This window comes from Oenanthe melanoleuca, chromosome 2 (genome assembly GCF_029582105.1).
Source record: "Oenanthe melanoleuca isolate GR-GAL-2019-014 chromosome 2, OMel1.0, whole genome shotgun sequence".
In the NCBI taxonomy this organism is placed as follows: Eukaryota; Metazoa; Chordata; class Aves; order Passeriformes; family Muscicapidae; genus Oenanthe; species Oenanthe melanoleuca.
Window position 1 is genome coordinate 66,505,630 of NC_079335.1, and position 19,504 is coordinate 66,525,133.

The following is a 19,504-nucleotide window of genomic DNA, read 5'->3' on the forward strand; positions in this document are numbered from 1 at the left end:
CTAATATGCTTAGAAAGTGTCCTGTTTCTCTGATAAAATAGAGCCAAATGATACCAGTAGTTTTGTACTTATGCAACAGTAGGTAAGCTCTACAAGAGCTGGTAAGACATCTTTGCTGTAAGCTGACAAAGATGAGTTTATGTTCACACGTTTTCCCTCTTTTTTAAAATGTAGCTCTCAGCAAATCATTAGACATACACTGTCTTCCTTCTACTTTTCTTAACTGCAAATCCACTCATATATTCTTTTAAAAGCTAATTTTCAGTGTGCAGTTTAGTCACAGATGTACAGCAGTTGACCTAAGTTGACCTGCTCTTACTCACACCAGTGTTTAACCATTGAAAAAAATAGTTTCAGTATTTTAAGTGATTTTTTTCTTAATATTTCCATTCATGAAGATCAGTTAATAAGGACTCACTATCACAGAATCTCTGAAAACTCTGAATTGGAAGGGATCCACAAGGATAATTGAGTTGAACTCTGAAGTGAAGCACTCAGCAATTAATCTAATTTTTCATAAAATCCCATATTTTCCCTGTGGGAATGCACCATACCAACAGAGGTAGCTGGTCCTCACCCTCCAGCCACAAATGCAGCCAAAGAAGGTGGGAATTGAAGTTAAGGGAGATATTCTGAATGAGAGGCATAATTGTTTCATAGATATTAGAACCAGTATAGTATAAGGTACTTCCCCACATGAACAAATACAGTTATGTCAGTTGCTTTTTTTGACTTATTCTCTCAGAAATCTCCTTTTTCTCTCAAAAAAATTTGAAAAGATTCACTTTTAATTTCTTTTATCAGGATGAGAATAAAAAGTGTACGTCTCATTTTTCAGGCTGACAAAGGAAAGCCAGTGATAGATTCCAGAAGAGCTGCAGATGTTTGAATTTGCCAAAAACTGTATTTTTTATCTGTAATGATGGGTTGTTTCTTTGTTTGTTTTTTAATTTTGATGTGGATGATGCACCTCGTGGGATTGTTTAAATGGGATAAAACACAGCTAAATAGAAATTTGCTTAATAGACAATATAATTTCTTGAGTGGTCTGATATAATTTTGTCAACATTATTCTCTACTTGAATAGAGCTCTGGAAACTAGAGAACTTGCAAATATTTTCTGATTTATGTTGCTGTTTATCTGTACTAATTGTCAGCATCCTGGATGATGGTTTAGAAACAGGTATCTTTAGAGCTTCTGTAGAGTCTGTGTAGTCAATGTCTGAAGAAGGAGATCTACTTTATTGGGAGAGATAAAGAAGACATAACAATGCATCAATATATAAGTATTGTATATTGTATTGTCCAAGAGTATGACCATTATAGTTAGCAATGAAAAGAATAGTAACTAGATCTGAGTTCCTTTCCTTCCCTTGTACTCATTTCAGGACATATTTTCAGTTAGGAGTAGTTCATCTTTCAGCTTTCCAACAAATCTAAACAATCCAAACCCATCTGGTCTCTTTCTGCATGAGACAGTTAATCATACATATAAATGTATAGATCCTAAAGAAATAAAAAGTAGAGATGCCTGAGCTCTCTTCAGCTTTGTAAATTGCTGAGTTAATTTTATAGTTTTCTGCTTTGGAATATTAAAAAGAAAGTGTATTATGCTATCTTTTGACTTTTTTCAGGAATTCAATATGCCGTTATCCTAGTATTTCAGGCAACATTATAAAGCAAATAAAGAAAATGAACGTTTTAAAAAGATTGAAATTTAAACAAACATACATGGATGATATCTATTCGAGCAGAGGAAAACAATTTGTTTTGCATGAGTTAGCAAGCCAGCAAGAAAAGTCTTTTGCTAGTATTTGTGTATATTATGATGTACAAACTGTTCATTTATTTTCTTTACAAATGGATGTAATAAAAATTATCCTTGAAGGTTGCCTGGGGCTCTCACATTCCTGGCACAGTGTTTGTCCAGCTAGAGCTGTAATAAAAAGGAGAGCTTATTAGTATTTTTCTTGCAAATGAAAATCAATAGCAAATTACTAAAGATAATAATATCATGCGCTTTAATTGCTATACTGATTTTTTGGAAGATACTTAATAAGAAATGTAAATGTATAGGTTATCTAAATAAGGGTTTGTACTCCCAAACCAGAAATCCCCAAATGCTGGTGTCTATTAATGGCAAACATTAAACTAGATTGTCTATGAAATCACCACAGTAATAAGATTAATTTTAACTGTCTCAAAAAGGATGAAGGCAACACAACAGTACATTAAAAATTACTGTTATTCCTAATATTTGAAAGCATTCTTATTTTTGGTTCTGCAAATGCATTAGCTGTTACTGACTCCCATTTTTAAATATGCACACTGGATGAGAAATACCTAATACTTGCTAGAAGTAGGACAACACCTGTGTTCTTCCACAGAATTTGATTTACTTATTATCTGTGGAGTAGGGTAGCTCAGTCTAACCACCCCAATCTGCTTTCAAATGCAGAATCCAGATGAAAATATTTTTAAGTCCTTAATCTATTTTGATAGAGGAATATTCACGGTTTTGAAGTAACACCTTTTTCTCACAGGTCAGTAGGGAAGTACTTACATTGGAAAGTGATCCCTTCAAATTTCTGTTAGAGGAGGAGGTAGTTCTCAAGGCCCTGATTTAAACTAGGGCATCACTAAACTAAATGATGAACAGAATATCTAGCCACAAATGGCACTGTCCCAGAGAACTGTCACTTTATGGTCCCCAGTATATTTTTGTATCCTCAAAAAATTCTGAATACTGAAAACTCCTACAGAGTTTCAGTACTTTCAGTGGGAGTTCAAAAAAATAATGAAGAGCAATAAGAAGTGTATGATGGAATCTTACTATTTCAATATTTTTTAATTCAGGCACAATTGGTATTTATTGCAAGAGTATTTAATGATTAAACTTGAAAATGCATTTCAAGTTCTAACTAATTTTTTGTCTTATTCTAAAATAGATAAATAAATAAAATAATACAGTACTATATACCCAAATCTCTGGTAACCATAGCACTGATATAATACAAACTTAATGATTCTAAAAATGGTGCAAACATGATGGATTTAGAATAATGTGTTTCCAACAAAATATTTCTGTCTTTCAAGAGAGGAAGATTCTTTTTCTTAGCTTTTTTATACTGGTATGTGAAAAAACATTTGCAAAGATGAATATATTTATATTCTCTTTGTGATTTGAGGTGTCTTTTAAAATGTTTTTAAAGGACTACCCAAGTAATTTAAGCCTGCAATATATTCAAAAACACAGATAAATATTAAAAATTAAGTAAGTCCATTTTTTTTCTCAGTAAGCCTTTGCTAAAACAAAGGTTGCCTGACCATATGCTATGGTCAGATACTAATACTACTGATAACATAAGCAACATGAAAATGTTTGCACACTGCTTACTAACACACATCAGTCAGAATGTAGTCTCTTACCAACAATGTGCCTAGGAGTTCAGATGCTCATTAAATCATATAAAGGTAGAGTAAGTTCGAAAAAAAATCTTGCATAATAGTCAAACAATAAGAAATAGATTTTTCAATGTAAAGATTTCAAACAGTTCTGCAAGTACTTAGATTTTTATGTGCCATTGTAATATTCCACAGGGAGCTAGAGTTTGTGTTTCTTCTCCCCTACAGACTTGGTTTTCCATTAGCATATTTTCTGTGCTATAGCACCTCTCTCCATGAAAGGAGGCAAAAAATAATTTCAAAAGCCATGTTATGAAAAATATGGATTTTGTGCAGAGTAAAGATGGCAATATGGTCTGTGTAGTTCCCATAAAATAAACAAATGAGCAATAGAGAATATCTGCAAGTTTAAGATTTCAGGATACTGCCAATGTTTTCATGGAAAGACAGTGATCAGTGGTTGGAAAGCCAGCTTTTGTGTGGTGCAACAAAACACAGGACCAAACCCAAGGAAACCAGAAAAGGCTCATGAAAAACTTCAATCAGTCCTAGTAAACAACAATGACACTTAGCTCTTTCCTAGGAATCTCAGCTCCAAAAGCTACCTGATTTACCATGGAATAAAAATGTTAAGCCAAAAGCAGGACTTTTGCAGGAATCATACTCTAGGCTGCACTTGGGAAGAAGCTGCTGTGCTTTTGAACTGCTGTGTTTTTGAATCAGGCCCAAAACAACTTTGGATATGATGGAGAGGAAGCTGCACGAGAATTCAGTCTTTGTGGTAGACAGCTATAGGGATACACAGGATGAAAGTCAATCAAAACAAAGATACTTCTGGTTTTTGTCTTTCTTCTTGAAATATATGACTTCATTCACACATTTTTTTTTGGGTAAGATTACTTTTTAATAAAATATATTAAAAAGATGCAGATAAAATATCCTGAGTGAACTTGAATTATAATACAACAAAAAGTATTGACTCTATTAGTGAATTTTAGCAATTAAATTATAATTAATGGAACTTTTTTCTATTATAGTAACTAATTCAGCAGATGATCTCTGGGGTGCAGTAGAAGAGCTTTGAACGTGCTCACAATGGAAGGGGATGTAAGGTGGTGCTGGTTTTGGCTAGGGTAGAGCAAATTTTCTTAGTAACTGCTATAAGACCAAGTTTTGGGTTTGTTCTGGAAACAATGATGATAATACAGAGACATTTGCATTACTGCTGAGCAGCACTTCCACAGAGTCAAAGCCTTTTCTGCTCTTCACCCCATCCCACCACTGAAGAGGCTGGTGGTCCTCAAGAAGCTAGGAGGGCACTCAGCCAGGACAGCTGACACCAAGGGACCAAAGGGAAATTCCACACCATGTGGACTCATTCTCAATTGTGGGGACAAGGAGGAAGAGGGTGATGCTCAGAGTAAAGCTGTTTGTTTTCTTAAGTCATGGTTACGTGTGATGGAGTGCATCTTTCCTGGGAATTAATTAATTCCTTCTTTGATTTGATAGTGTGTGTGGCTTTTGCTTTCCTTATTAAACTGTTTTTGTCCCAACCCAAAAATAGTTTTCTAACAATTCTTTTGCTATTCTCTTCCCAATCCCAGTGAGGGGAAGAAAAGTACACAGCTGCACAAGTCTATTTCTGGCTGGTGCTAAGCCTCAACACAGATACACAAATAATATTTTGAAGAAAAGTATTACAAATATGTAACTGAAAAATTCAATATGTTTGAAACAGATCCACATGCTGAGGTAAATATTTTCTGCCAAAAATTGTGTTTAGTCTTGTTGTGTTTCTTAATTTGCTTTTACATTCCTGTAGTAAATAAATCCTTTTCTAAAACCTGTTTGAACAGTCTACATAAAACAGGGAAAACCAAAACAAATAATCGTAGTTTAAACAATGGAAGAGTATATGTTCATGTTTGTTTCCATATCTTTATGCAAAGTACATTTTTCAGTCATAACTTATCTACACACAAAGAGCCATCCTGAGCTCTATTTAGGATTTTTATAACCCATTCTACCATATGTGTGATTTTCAGAATAGAAAATAAGAAGGCACTCATTGGTAACCCAGGGCTTTTTTTTTTTTTTATGTTTTGCCTTTTATTTTACATATTATTCTATGTTAAAAGTAGATTTGGACAGTACCCTACACCATACATAATGAGTTAGATGAACAACTGCTGTTACACCCAAAAAGATTATTTCTTTGTTTGGAAGACTGATAATACGACCTTAGACAGGACTTAAAAGAGCTTTAAAAACTCCTGCACTTACAAAAGGGAATAGAACACTTATTCTGGGCAGCAGTTTCTTAGAAAGGTTTTCTTTAACTGTTAATAACAGAATTATTGAATATATATATATATATCTGATATCTCATCAATGGTCTCTGGTAGGAAAGATGGTAGAGGTAGAAACCCCATGCTGTCTTCCTGCCAGAGGTGTTGGGAAGAGGCAGTAGCTCTACAGAGTAGCTGGAGAAGCAGAGTGCATGCATAATATTAAATCCTATTAAAATCTATGATTGTGAAAGACTCATAGCAGACTTAGAAAAGTAATTTAGCTTCTTTCTGTCTCTTTTCTTAGAAATATAAAATCATTGCGTGTATTCCATCAAATGAGTAAGAAAACTTGTTCCTTGATATTGTGCTTGTATAGCTATCAATAGCAAAAGCAAAATTTATTGCAGCAGTAATTGCTTTATATACCACATCACTTTCATAGTTTTGGCAGTGAGAGAAAACTTATTTTTTGATAGAACAATTAATCTCTGCCTTGGAATCTATAAGTACTTCTTACCCTGGATGTCTAAGATTAAAGTAAGGTTAGTTAAAAGGATACCTTGGATTACTGTCCCCAGTTATGGACTACTACAGTCTTCTTGTGGTAAGTTCTCCCTCACAACTTGCATGTAAATATAAAAAATCCACTTTTCCTAACACAGCCCAGTTTCCTCTGATACTATTGTTGATTGCTACTGCATGCATAAATATTACTTCTTGTTTCAAATTTTGCCACGCAGTATCAAAAGTATGATGGTATTTACACCTTTTCTCTCATGCATCTGTTCATCTCTTTTAATAACCAAACATTCTAAATCTGGAGCAGTCAGCTTTCTCTTCAAAAGTACATCAGGAATCACAGCCATAAACTTAAATATGCAGGGTTTTAAGTGTGAAGAAGAGTGCCAAGTGTAGTGTTTCTGACCAAAGGCCCAGCATGCTTGTGAGAGTGAGGCACAGAAGCCTTGCTGGCAAAGCATTATCTGCTCAGTGTGGATGATTCTCTGGCACAGAATCCAGGCTCATGTGCTGGGTAAGGATAGGGGCTGCCACTGCCCCTTGGCTCTTCATTAAAAAGTCTTTACCCAACACTCTCAGCCTTGTGCAGTACCTCTGTTGGGTGTTTTTTAGGTCTGAATATGGCCCTGACATTTTGTGTGTAAGGGCTGCTTGTAAAGATTCTTAATGGCTCTAGGCCCTAGACACTGAGAGGAATATAAAGGGCCAGAAAATACTGAAACCAATATCAAATAGTGTCAACACAGTAACTGAAAATTATCTCATTTGTTATGACCAGAAACAATCTCTAAAAAATCTAAAGCATCAAACAAAGTGAAAAACTGTAGTCAGTAGCAACTCAGAACTTGTTATAATGAATCATCTCTTCAGGTAGTACTGTCATGGGGTCTATTAAAACATAGTTGAAATAATTCAGAAACTGAAGCAATATAAGTTTATAATGTTATTTTTGAAAGATAGATTCCAGAACTACTGACTTGAAAAGCTTTTTTAAATCCAAGTACCTTATAAGCTATGAATTGACAAATTGACAACATGAGACAGCACATTTTGTTGCTGATTCCAGGATGGCAATTCAGTACTGTTAACATTTCTTCTGACTTTCTACTCATTTTATGTGCCTTTGAATTCATTTATGGCTATTGTCGAGAGTGAGTTAATCACCTTGATAATATTAAATTTATTTGGACTTTCAGTAGAGAAGATGTTTAAAGTTAATATCCCTTGAATAATTTACTAAGGAAGTCTTATATAACATAGCACATCAGGTGTCATAGCTAAAAGTATCTTTGCTTTTCTTTTATGATGTGTGCAAACTAGAACTGTGTCAAATTACCTGAAAGAGACTAGAGTTAATTTCTCCATGAGATTTCCTAAGGACACCTAGGTAGTAAAGTTGTCATATCTCAAATTTATTGATGAGTGTAACAATCCCTCTTGCAAGAATTAAACATACTTTTCAAAATTGTTTTTTACTCATATATTATTCTGACAAAAGAATAGCTCAGACCTCACTGAAAATCTTTGCTCATTGAATTGGTCATTCTATTTGTAAAGCTCTCCTGAGATCTCTTCCTTTTAGTTTCCAGATTTTCCACATAAAGGCCAATGTGACCTTAATAGACCTTAGCTCTATTATATCAGTGTCTAATATTCAACCAGGCAGATACAGACTTGATCAAAAAACGCTTACCAGGACTTACTTGTGCTTGCCATACCAATGCCTAAATCCCTGGCTCCAAAATCAGTATTACACTAGAAACAACCCTTTATGGTTTGCCTAACATGGTCTTTTCATTTACTGAGGTGCAGTCTTATCATAGCACAGCTCTGGGACCTTAGAACCCAGCTTGTGGATTTTTACATTATATTCCATTTGAAAAAAAAAAAGCTCTACTGGGAATGGACTAGCATATAAACTGAGCACTGAAAAATCAAGGGAGTTTCCCTGGAGAAATAGGGAAGGAGAAGATATCAGCCAAAACAGTGGTTGAAAAACCTAATGAATTTTAAATTTCTTTAACTGAATATCAGGTAATTTTGTCCAGCAGCTGAAAATAGATTTTACATACTAAAAGCATTGGGGATTAATAAAACAGAAGGGAAAAATCCACAGTATATTATATTTCTATCAAAATAATGGCACTTACTCTGTACAAAAAAAAAAAAAAAAAAAAAAAAAAGGAAAAAAAGAGAAATTTTTCAATAATAATATATTTTATCTGATCAGTGTAGTCAATTCACTAAAGAATATTTATTTACCTTTATAAAATCTTTTGAGGTGTCTTTTTTTTTTCTGCCAGACCAGCCCTACTTCAACTCCCTGTGCAGACTGTTCATTACATGAATTAAACCAAGTATACTCTTATGCCTTGTAACAACAAAAAAGGATGTTATATTGAACACTAAAGAAGGTGCTAACATTTATTTCCCTTCCATTTGTTTCCTGCAGTTTTCAAGCTTTTTTCAGTACGTGTATGTCCATGTGGTGTTCCACCCTTGAGAATGGGAATGGAGCACACAAGATTTATAGATGCTCTTGGTTGAAAAGAACTTCAAAAGTCAGATGTGCAAAAGTTTACAAAGTTTCATTAGTAAATTACACTTGGCATGGAAATTGGTATCAGTCAGTCCTTGATCTCCTAGCACTGACACCTAGATATAGAACAGAAACTTTTCCAGACAACATTAGATGAATAATATAAAAGATAACCTTTACTAGAAAGCCTTCAGGTGTACAATATGGCAAAAAAACATGCTAAGATGATCTAATAATCCATATAATTTTATAAGATCAAGCAATTAGAGTATCTAGTCAATATTGTCCAATTAAAGGAGAAGTTGGTTAAGTAATCTCCCCACTGGGTTCTTCCCTATTGGAGCTCTCCCCCGAGTCTCCTACCCTATTTTTATTATGTCTATGATTACATGGTGCAAAATAAAATATCCTTGGTGAGCAAACAAGCAATACTGAACAAAAATTTAAGAATGCATCAATAAGCATTTGTACACTATGGGAAAGGAAAGCTGGAAAAGTACTAGAAGTTATACCTAGTCATTTAACAGTCTGCAAAGCTGTAAATACGTAAAAATACATAAAAATTTAAAAATCTTTAGGCATCAGCACAAGCACATTGAAGTGGGGTTTGGATAAAGACGTAAGTTGAAGGGAAAATAAGAAGTTGAGACATTAATAAAAGAATGTCAAAGGGAAAGAGAGGGAGAAAAGGCAGATCACCAGTTCCAGAGTTATCCAGCTGATGGGATGTCCAGGGCCCTGGGGTGCATGCAGACTCAGGCCTCAAGGGGGTACCTTTTCATAGAGTATTCCTTACCTTGGAGATAAGTTTATCACTTTCCCTGTAAAAAAGTTTCATGTTCAGTCCATTCTTCTAGACCTTTCTAGAAATGGCTGAGGGCTCTAAGGGTGCTTGGTGGTCTTGATCCTCCCATACAGTCCATACCTGCATCCCAACCTCATTTGTGCACTCACACTGTACTGTGCTGTGCTTGTCTCCAGGAGCCAGAACAAGGATAACTGTCCCAGAAAAGGGCTGCCCTACCTCCATATGGTCCCACTTTCCAGCCACATCCTGCTCTTTCTCATATTATGTTACTACCAGCAATCCTTGGCTGGCTCCACAGCCATCTGGGCATTGGTGTGTGAGACATACACACAATCCCCCTTATATTCTAGGTTTCAACAGTCTTGAGGGAAGTATTTCTGCCTCATATTTAACTTATACACTCTATCTCCAGCAGAAAAATAAGGCAGAATGGGGGAAATAAAAATACATATTTTAAATAAGAAGGTCTAAATACTGTTTCAGATTTAGGTGACAACCTTGGTCATTATCTACTGGTCATTTTCATTAACAGATAAATGAGGCTATATTCTCTATTTTAGGTTGAAGCAGTCTTCAGGAGGCTTAGATGATCTGACAAGACATCCTGCAAGTCATAGTAAAACAGAGAATACCAAAACTTGAAAGAAATTTTCAGCATAGCTTTGCATCTGACAATAAATTGTATAGGCAGAATGTGATGGTAAGCAAAACCATCTCAATCTTCTCTAGACTTGCTCACTTTAGAGTTTAAGGAATAAAATAACAGCATTTTCTAACAGTTGAGTTGGTGCAAAATTGAATGGGCCAAACTTTTATATATTTCTTGAATAAAGCAACTACCTAATGTCTTTCATGTCTATTTTTGGATAGGTCTAAATGCAGCCAAAAATGTCCTTAAAAATTTTGGAGCTGCATCACATAATATCTCTGTGTATTACTTTTTTTTCCTTTTCCTTCTTCCTTTCTTCCTTCTTCCTTCTCATTTCCTCTCTTCACTTTTTATCTCTCTTCTTTCCTCTCTCTACTTCTTTGATTTTGGAATTTTCCATTGGATAAATAAGCAAAAGAGGACAATTATGATGAGTTATTTCAATAGCAATGCTTTCCCAAAAGTTATCTGGCTCCATAAAACAGGAAATTAGTTTCAATATTACTTTTAATTCTACAATTATTCATCAGACTTCTATTGACATATGAGTACACGTGTCAGTTAAATTTATTTTATAGCTTATTTTTACTTTTTTAAAAGCAATTAAGGACAAAAAACTTTTGTGAAAGAATAAAAGCTAATGTAAAAAATTCCTGGAGAAAAAGACTTAAGGTTATTGTGGCAATGGTTAGCTCCTGGCACTACTGACATTCTGCACTTAGTCTCTCAAGGCTTTTCAGGTATATCTGCACAGTTTATTTACCTGCTCCTTGTTCTAAAAGGAGTACAGACATTGGTAGAAAGTTTTTTTATACTTGGCACTAATCCAGCTGATTCACTCACACCATTCCTGAACTGCAGCAGTAAGAAAACACAGTGGTTTAATGAATCATAAAGCTGATTCCTGGAATAGCTCCAAGCCCAGATTCTATTCAGTTTTTGGCCATTTGAATTATTTTGGTTTTGGGTGAAATTGGGATGCTTAGTTACATAGCAGACAAGTGTGAACAGTGAGCTTCAGCCTAATGGCTGCAGTGAAGAGCAGGGCTGAGAACAGGGCAGAACAGCAGAATTAATGATATAATATGCCTTTTCTTCCCAGTTGTGTAAAATAAGCAACAAGGAAAGGCTTGCATATTATTTGGAACACAGTAGGGATTTCGTGAAGGAACATTTAGGCTAGTACCCAAACGTGTTCACAAGCTGCTGGCAGTACAGCTGAACTCTGACAACAGGCTTGCAGACACTGCTGCTACCAGAGAATGGAGAGCTCCCTTTGCTTAACCCTGATTTTATTTTTTTCCCCAGTGTTCAGCATTATCATCTCAGTGATATTGTGGTCCCATTTGGGATAGGTAACAAATTGCCAGACTCTGAGTTATCCACACAGAAATACACTCGCAAGCAACGATGCAAAATTAGAATTCTGTGACAAGACCTTTGCTTAAGAACCCTCAAAAACATCTGTTGTCACAGTAGCCCTGCCAACAACCTTGTTTGCTGATTGAAGAAACTGGTGATACCACATGGCTTCTGGTGAGCAGTGCAGGGATGACCTCTTCCTTGTACTGCCAAAATGATTGATTACTCAAGCAAGATAAATGGAGTTGGATGAAGAGCATCAAGCTGAATACTAGGTCAATGCTGAATCCAGGAAGATGAAATTAATGAGCATGAAGAGGAACTTGTTAAAGAAGATAGGCCCTTCAGGGGCTACTTTAAATGACAGTAGAGAAAATACAAGAACATAAAACTGTCAAAAATTTTGAGGTGCTATCCAAAGCATGCTGTTGTTTATTTTTCAATACACCTTTAAAATTTTTCTTTTTTTCTTTTTTTGTGTTTTGGGAGTTTTTCTATGAATCTATTAACTAAAAAATATAAAGTATCTTGATCAGAGAAATACAGAGAATGAGAAGGAATCATGGCAAATATTTGCTAAATCACTTAGTCAACAACTTAATAGTGCTAACATACTACAGGAAAAATCAATAGAACAGAAGTATGTTGATAGGTTGTTTTTTTTCTTGAAAAGTTGTATAATTCTGTGGCATTTGTAGCAATTCAGGCAAAAAAAATATCCTCCAAAGATAGTAGGAAAAAAGTTCATCAATTTCGTCCCATTTCTTTAAATAGTTTCATAGTTTCATAGTTTTATTTAAATAGTTCCATCATTATCTAAATGTTTTGTTAGGTTTGAACTTTTTATTACATTCTTGTTGGTTTATACCTATCACTTAATACAAAAGAAGATTGGTCAAAATCAAGATGCATCATTTAGACACGCAAAATTCATGAGTCAGTGAACCTGATAATTGAATTTTAAAATAAGAAAGGTCCTTCTGAATGTTACTGTTGTTCTGAAGATGAGAAAGTTTGTATTGATATTTTCTAAGCTTCTCTGGTGAAATACAAACAAACAAAACATCTTAATCTGTTCTATAATTTTCTTATTTCTCTACACTTTTTTCATGCAAGGCGCTGTTTCCTTATAGAAAAAAACTAAAACAATGCAAGGAGAGTCATACCCATATCTAATTATCAGTCTAGGAAGAAGAAGAAGCATGTGTGAATTAGAGGGCAGTGATATGCTGCAATATTTGTGAAAACAAAGTACTAATAAAGAAAGAATGTGACTCAACTGTAACTTCTGTACAGTTCTGACTCAACTGTAACTCCACATGGTTTATTCTGGAACAGGTCATGGTGGCCAGACTGGACTCTCAATACCCCAAAAACAGACCCAAAAATGAACTGAAGTGAAGGAGCTTTCTTTCTGCTAAAGCATGAGAGGGAATAAGCCTCGGTTCTGTTTAAGTGAGAGGATGCAAAGCTCATACTGGTCTCAGTGAAAATTAACATGCTGATTGTGTTACAGGACTGGTGGAATTTGTTTTGATCTTCTTCACATCTTGATAGAGACACAGACCAATTTTAATTTTGTATTTTCCTACCCTCTATCTCCATACATTTTCTCTCAGCTGGGAGCAGTCTTTGTTCAGTGGATTTTCCCCATCCATCCCCATGGCTCAGCTCATGCAAGGAAAAGATTGAACATCTCACTTTTCAATCTCCCTGAAGGCTGTGAAACCACATTCATTTTAAGTACTTACCAGAGTTAAAGTTAGAGAATTTTACAAAGTTATTTTTTAACTAGGGATAATTTTTGAAAATAAAAAAAGTTTCATTTCCTATAATAAATAAATATGTATATATTGCACGTTTATACATAAGTATTCACATTTTTGTATATATATTTACATGTAGTTGTTGTGTGGAAAAAAAACGAAATCTCTGTACAATGGCAGAGAGATCCAGGGGAAAAAAAAAAAAAAAAGTAACACCACCTTACTGCCATTGGATCCTAATAAGAGTTGTTATCTCTCAGACAAAATGCAATACACTTTAAAAATGATGAGTGCCAAGATGGGACATGCCTGTTTTAAAAAGTGCAGTTATTTTTAGCTCTGACACCAGCTATTAATTTTACAGCAAGTGTCTGAACTCAGTGGAGCAAAGAACGTTATAAACACTTTGCTTTCTTAAGTTTCCAAAAGGAACCTAAATAGGCTCGTTACCTCAAATTGCAGCTGTCAGATTACCCACAGAGCTGAGAAGGTGGCCACAAGCAGGCATAAAACCAGGTGAGTGGGACAGAGAGACAGGAGTGTGGGGTCTGCCCTAAGTAAAACCAGTGGAGTAATACTGCTGGTGTGGTTTCTATGGTGTGTATTGATAGCCAACAGAAGCAGAGGAGAGAAGCTGGAATGAGGAAAATGACTCAGCATTGCAGACAAGGAGAACTCAAAAAGAGGATGGGGACAGTGGAAAAAAGAAGGTGCTTCCTTGGTCTTAGTGGTATACTTAACACAGTGCTTTGCTGGGAAGGCTGATGGGCCAGCTAAGAGTCTGGTGCCCTTTCCTGGAGGGAATAGTCATGGGCACTAACCTCCTTTGTAATGGTCAAAAAAAATTCCTCCCAAGATGCCTCCCTGCTCTAGGCAAATTGCTGGTACCCCATTGGTCCTTCCCTGTTTGCTCCACCTCTGAGTCCTCCTTGGATTCGTCTGCTGCTCTATCCCACCCCCTACTTTCCCTGTATAAACCCTGCTCCCTCAGCCCTGCCTGAGCTGTCTTTGTCCCTGGTACCCTTTGCAGCAGAAGCTCAATAAATTTCTCTGTGGAATACCATACAAGGCTCCTGTCCTCTCCAGCATTGCCTGAAGTGGGTTCTTGCGGGAGCTGAAATCACCTTGCCCAGAAGCATGGATGTGCCTGTGCCACCAGGACATCTTTTCCAGGACAATTCTCTGGAAGGTCACAGCACTCCCACCAGTGCTCCATTTTACATCTGCTGAAAGGCCAGGACCTCCTTTGCAGGGAGGTCTGTCAGAAAGTGATGGCCTGATGCAGCAGAGATGGATGGCTTCTCTCAAACACCAGCAATGGACACAGATGGAGGCCAGCGGGCTCAGCCTGGAGCTCAGGCCACTGGATCTGTTTGGGATGGGGTGGCAGGTCAAGAATATGGGTCAGTGACAGGTTGTCTGCCCAGCCTTTGCAATATCTCCCTGAATGAGTATTGCAGTATATCCTTAAAAAGCTGTCTAAAAACCTCAAACCTCATTTATTTATATAAAAAACCTGAGTTTCAGTGACGGGTGTAAAGATTTGCAGATTTCAGCCTTTTGTTCCCCTTGTTAGAATATGAAAGAAAGGAAACAGCCAATAAAACCCCTTTGAATTTGAGCATTTGTGTTGGAACTGCACCAAATTGACTCAGTCTTTGAAACTCTTTAGGGAAACTAAACTACACAGACAAAATGTATTCATTCCTACATATATAACTGAGTATTTTTCATTCAAAAATAAGCCAAAATTGCTCAGGAAACTTATTTCCTGCTCAACAAGCAGTTTAATGGTCAATCTGACTGCCAATTGAACATCACTCTCTCTATAATATTGTAAAATTGAATGATACCAAAGTTTAAATAACTTTTAAATCATGTCTCAAAATACTCAAAATTAAAAGTTATTTTACACTCCTTATTAATATTCACAAATTACAAGGATTTTGTTTATCAGAAACGTGAAAGAAATATTAGCAGTTATAAATGTTAATTATTTTTTCACTTAACTGCTTTTCACCTAGAACATATTTTCAAACTTATCTTAAAGAACAGGGAAAGGGGAGCTAAACTCTCTTCATTTCATTGTGAACCTAATTCTGCCAAACATTTGAGCACATAATTGAGTCCTCAGAGAATATGACTGCTTGTCTGGAGCTAGGCATTTACTTAAGACCTTGTTCAATTTAACATGATCTGATTTCCAGGTGCTGATCCCACAGTGGTTTTATCCGAGTTCATAGGAAACGAGCACGTGCAGAGGACTGAATACATCATCAAATGTTCCTGTATTATGCTAGAAGGGTATACAATAGTCCAAAATGCTTCCCAGTTTAATGTTTGTCTTGGGATATTGTCTTGGGATATTGAGATATCCCTGCATTTGTTCTGTGATCCTATAGTCCCAACACAATGCATTCAGGAAGGGAATAAAAGGAGACCAAAAAATAATTCCTCAATTTAGTTTAATCTAATAACATTCAGTGGCAAAAGAATCCAGGCTTCCAAATATCCTGGTCAAAGAGAGCTTAAGAAGATAAGAGAGTGAAAAATGAAGAATTTAACAAAATGTTTGTGTTTCATTGAGCTTTTTGCTTACTGTGAGTCTCAGAAATCAAGTCCAGAGTTATTGAAGGGATGCATAGCACTAAAGAAGTAATAAAGTGCTGTAGCTACACATTCATCCTGCAGTTCCCAGGCATGCAGGAGCAATTGAGCACTGTTGTGTAGAGTTTCCTGCCAGGGGGCAGAGTGCACATGCACCTTGTGTACTCTATATTCATGATGGATCCATGTGTTAACTGATTTCTTCCTACTCTTACTGGTGTTCTGTGTGTCCAGAAATCATTCTGTCATATGAGTGGCCCTAAATTTTTTGTGTCAAGAGTAGATAAGAGATCTTTAAGGAATATAAGTCGAACATGTGTAATTTTTTCTGCAAACAACTACATTAACTCATGTATGAAACTTTTAAATTTATGTAATAGACATTTGCTGCTTGCTTCTTCAGATTCACTGATAAAAATATCCACTGTCATTCTTCTTCTAACAATTACAGCTCCACTAATTCACAATGTTTTTCTAAAGTTCTCTGGGACAGAGGAGTTAAAGGAAATATTACTAGGGTTTGAACTGGTGGATAATAAAATTATGATATGTGTAAAGCAGTGCATTCAGAGTGCAGGCTGTGGAAAAAATAGGAAACATTGGAAAAAGGAGGATTTTTAAAGCTTCATGATAATCAAATGGGAATTTGAATGTTGAATGTATTTTCCATGAAATTGGGCAAATAATAACAAAAGGGATTGTGTGTTTTTTCAAGTCTCAATTTTCTCTAAAAATCATACCATTCTGTACATACCATTCTGTACACCAAGAGTTCTGGTAGCTAAACCTTCTGAGGCAAATTAAACATAAAGGATTCAGTAACTTCCTTTCTATTGTTTTTCCCTGACCCCTTTTGGTATCTAAATATTAAAGAGCTTTGACCAAAAAAAGACCTAACTTGGTATGGTCCAAATATATATGTTGATGACTTGAACATTTCCAGCTCAAAGGTCAATTTAATATGACCAAAGATTGTGAGAGATTATGCTTTTATACTCTTAAACTTCTAAACAAGGAATTATGTTTTGCAATGGGGTTGAAAAAAAGAATGACATTTTCTTAGGATTTTGCGAAGCCCTCTTTCTTATTTCCCATCATACTATTAAACTGTGATCTCTTGAAGTATCTTCTTAAATCTCCCATTTTAGGAAGTGCACAAACATCAAATTTTTGAGTTATCTTTAGCTACATTAAGTGTTCAGACCCCAACAAGCAGATTTTTTGTCTCCCTGCTGCAAGTCTATAGAGGCCAGACAATACTTCCTGACTCTTAGCCTGACTCTAACAGCAGGTAAATTTTACAGACGTCTGGGACTTGGCCTTCACCTGCTTATGTGGCTGCCCTGATGCCTGATTCTGTCAGAATCAGTTTAATAGCCTGACAGCTGGCTGAAATTTTCATTTATTTCAGCATCTTGGGAACTTTTTGACTCTGTTGTATGAAAAAGACAGCTTGTCCCAGTATTTTTTTTAGTGCAACCATGTCAAGCACTCATCTTTAGCAACTTAATTCTGAACTTCAGTGATTTGAATGCTGTCAGTTTCTGTTATTTCCCTTTAAGTAAAAAAAAACCAAAAAACAATGGCCAAGTAACAAAAGGGGTGCAATAAATACATGTTTAAAGAAGCCTACAAATTTAGTTATCCAATATATAGAAAGTTGTTCATCAACACAAATGTTCTTGAAAACTGTAGTTATGATATATCCATGAGAGGCTGTTATTACAATATATCTTAGCAACTGTCAGTCTCCATATGTGTATTTTCCTTATTTTTAATTAATTTTCGATCGCTTGAGTGCCTTACTGCAGGAGCTTCAAGTTGATGCTGAATGTGAGTCTTTTGTTTTGAGAGCTCACTGTTCACAAATCAGAAAGTAAAAAAAAAGCTCAAAGTGAAGAACACATCCTTACCCCCATTAAACAGTATCCTTAATGAATTCTGTGTTTGCTGGCTAGCTGCATGAGTTCCAGCCTCTTAAACCCCAACAGCACTTCCCTGCCAGGGTGCAGCTCCACAGTGCTTTGGATAAAGTCAGCAAGCTTCAGCAGTGCTTTGGGCAATAACTCTTGCAGAAAGTTAAATGTTAGGTGGAAAGTGTTTATGAATGAGCAAATGAAGTTCAGTCTGCTTGGTAGCGCTCAAGACAAGTGGAGCAACGATACCTGAAGTTAAAACTGAAGTCACAAACACCTTTGGGGGATAAAAATACTTCAAACACACAGGGGAAACAGTGATGCAGAAAAGGTATCTTTTTTTGGTGCAGCTTATCACTTGGCCTGTAAAGGAACTCTCAACACTCATGGAAACTCCCTCCTGCCCAGCCCTGCTAATTAAGGAATCCTCTTGCAAGCTGCAAAGTTCAGCCTTGAAGATTACCATCCACAGGTGCTCTGAAGGCCTCTCAGGCCACCTGCCTGTTGGCAATTAATGCCTAGAGAGTAATGATAATTTTCACACACACACAGTCTATTTGAAATTTTTAATACCCAACCATGATAAATTAGAAAGTAATTTTAATCTAAATTTTATATATATAAAATGATGGAGGAATATTTTTTCTGAATGTCTGACCAACTCTAAAGCTTACATAAATCAGTGTAAAATCAGATTTTAAATTTATCATATACAAAATGGGAAGTATTTGTTTTATACAAAATGAGAAGATTACAACTGAATTTAAAGTGATATAGAAAGAAATAAATTATGCTAGCCAAGAGCCATCTCTTCAAATTGAGATCAAACACCTCAAATATATAGCTCAACTTAGGACTGAACACACATTAAGTCTGGCCAGATGGACTAACAGTATTTTAAGAAGAGCATTCTGTTTCCCTTTCCCTTTCTGGTTCTTGTTTTTTTTTTGGTTTTTTTTGGTTTTTTTGCAGATTTAACTCTTCAAAGTAATATGAAGTATAATAGAAGATATTTTTTAAATTGTATAACCTTGTCATAAGGAAAAATAAAAGAAAAGCAACAAAGTTTGTAAAATTGTATTTAACTGAGGAAAGTTTTTGCTATCTGATGGCATCTTCTTACAAAGCTCTTAATTTTTTTTTCCCAGGCCTCAAGTGGGATGCTGAAGGGCCATTTACACCAAGAAATTTTCTTGGGAAAATCAAGTGACACTAGCTTTTTGTTTGTTTGCTTTGAGGGCTTTGCCATTTTTATCATTCAGGGTGTAAATTTTGATAACTTGTGCATCTGTAGGGACAGTCTGAGCACTGGTCTGGAATTCCTGGAAGGACATAGTTTAAGCACTAGGCTTATATTCTGCAAGAACTAGAATTTTAAGTGTGGGGGAACACAAATTATTTTAATGTACTCATTTAAGTTCAAGAGCAGGTTAAGTGAGTTGCATTAATTCATATGTCACCATCTATAGCTGTGAGACAGAAACACTGCCATAGTGGATGAGACCAAAATTTCAGATAGCTCAGTAACCCATTCCTGTTAGAAGCCAACAGCAGCTGCTGGACACCAGGCATGTGCAGAGTAATCCTAACCTATAATCTGGTTAAATATTCCCAGTTTTTGGCAGTGCTTTAGGAATTTGTG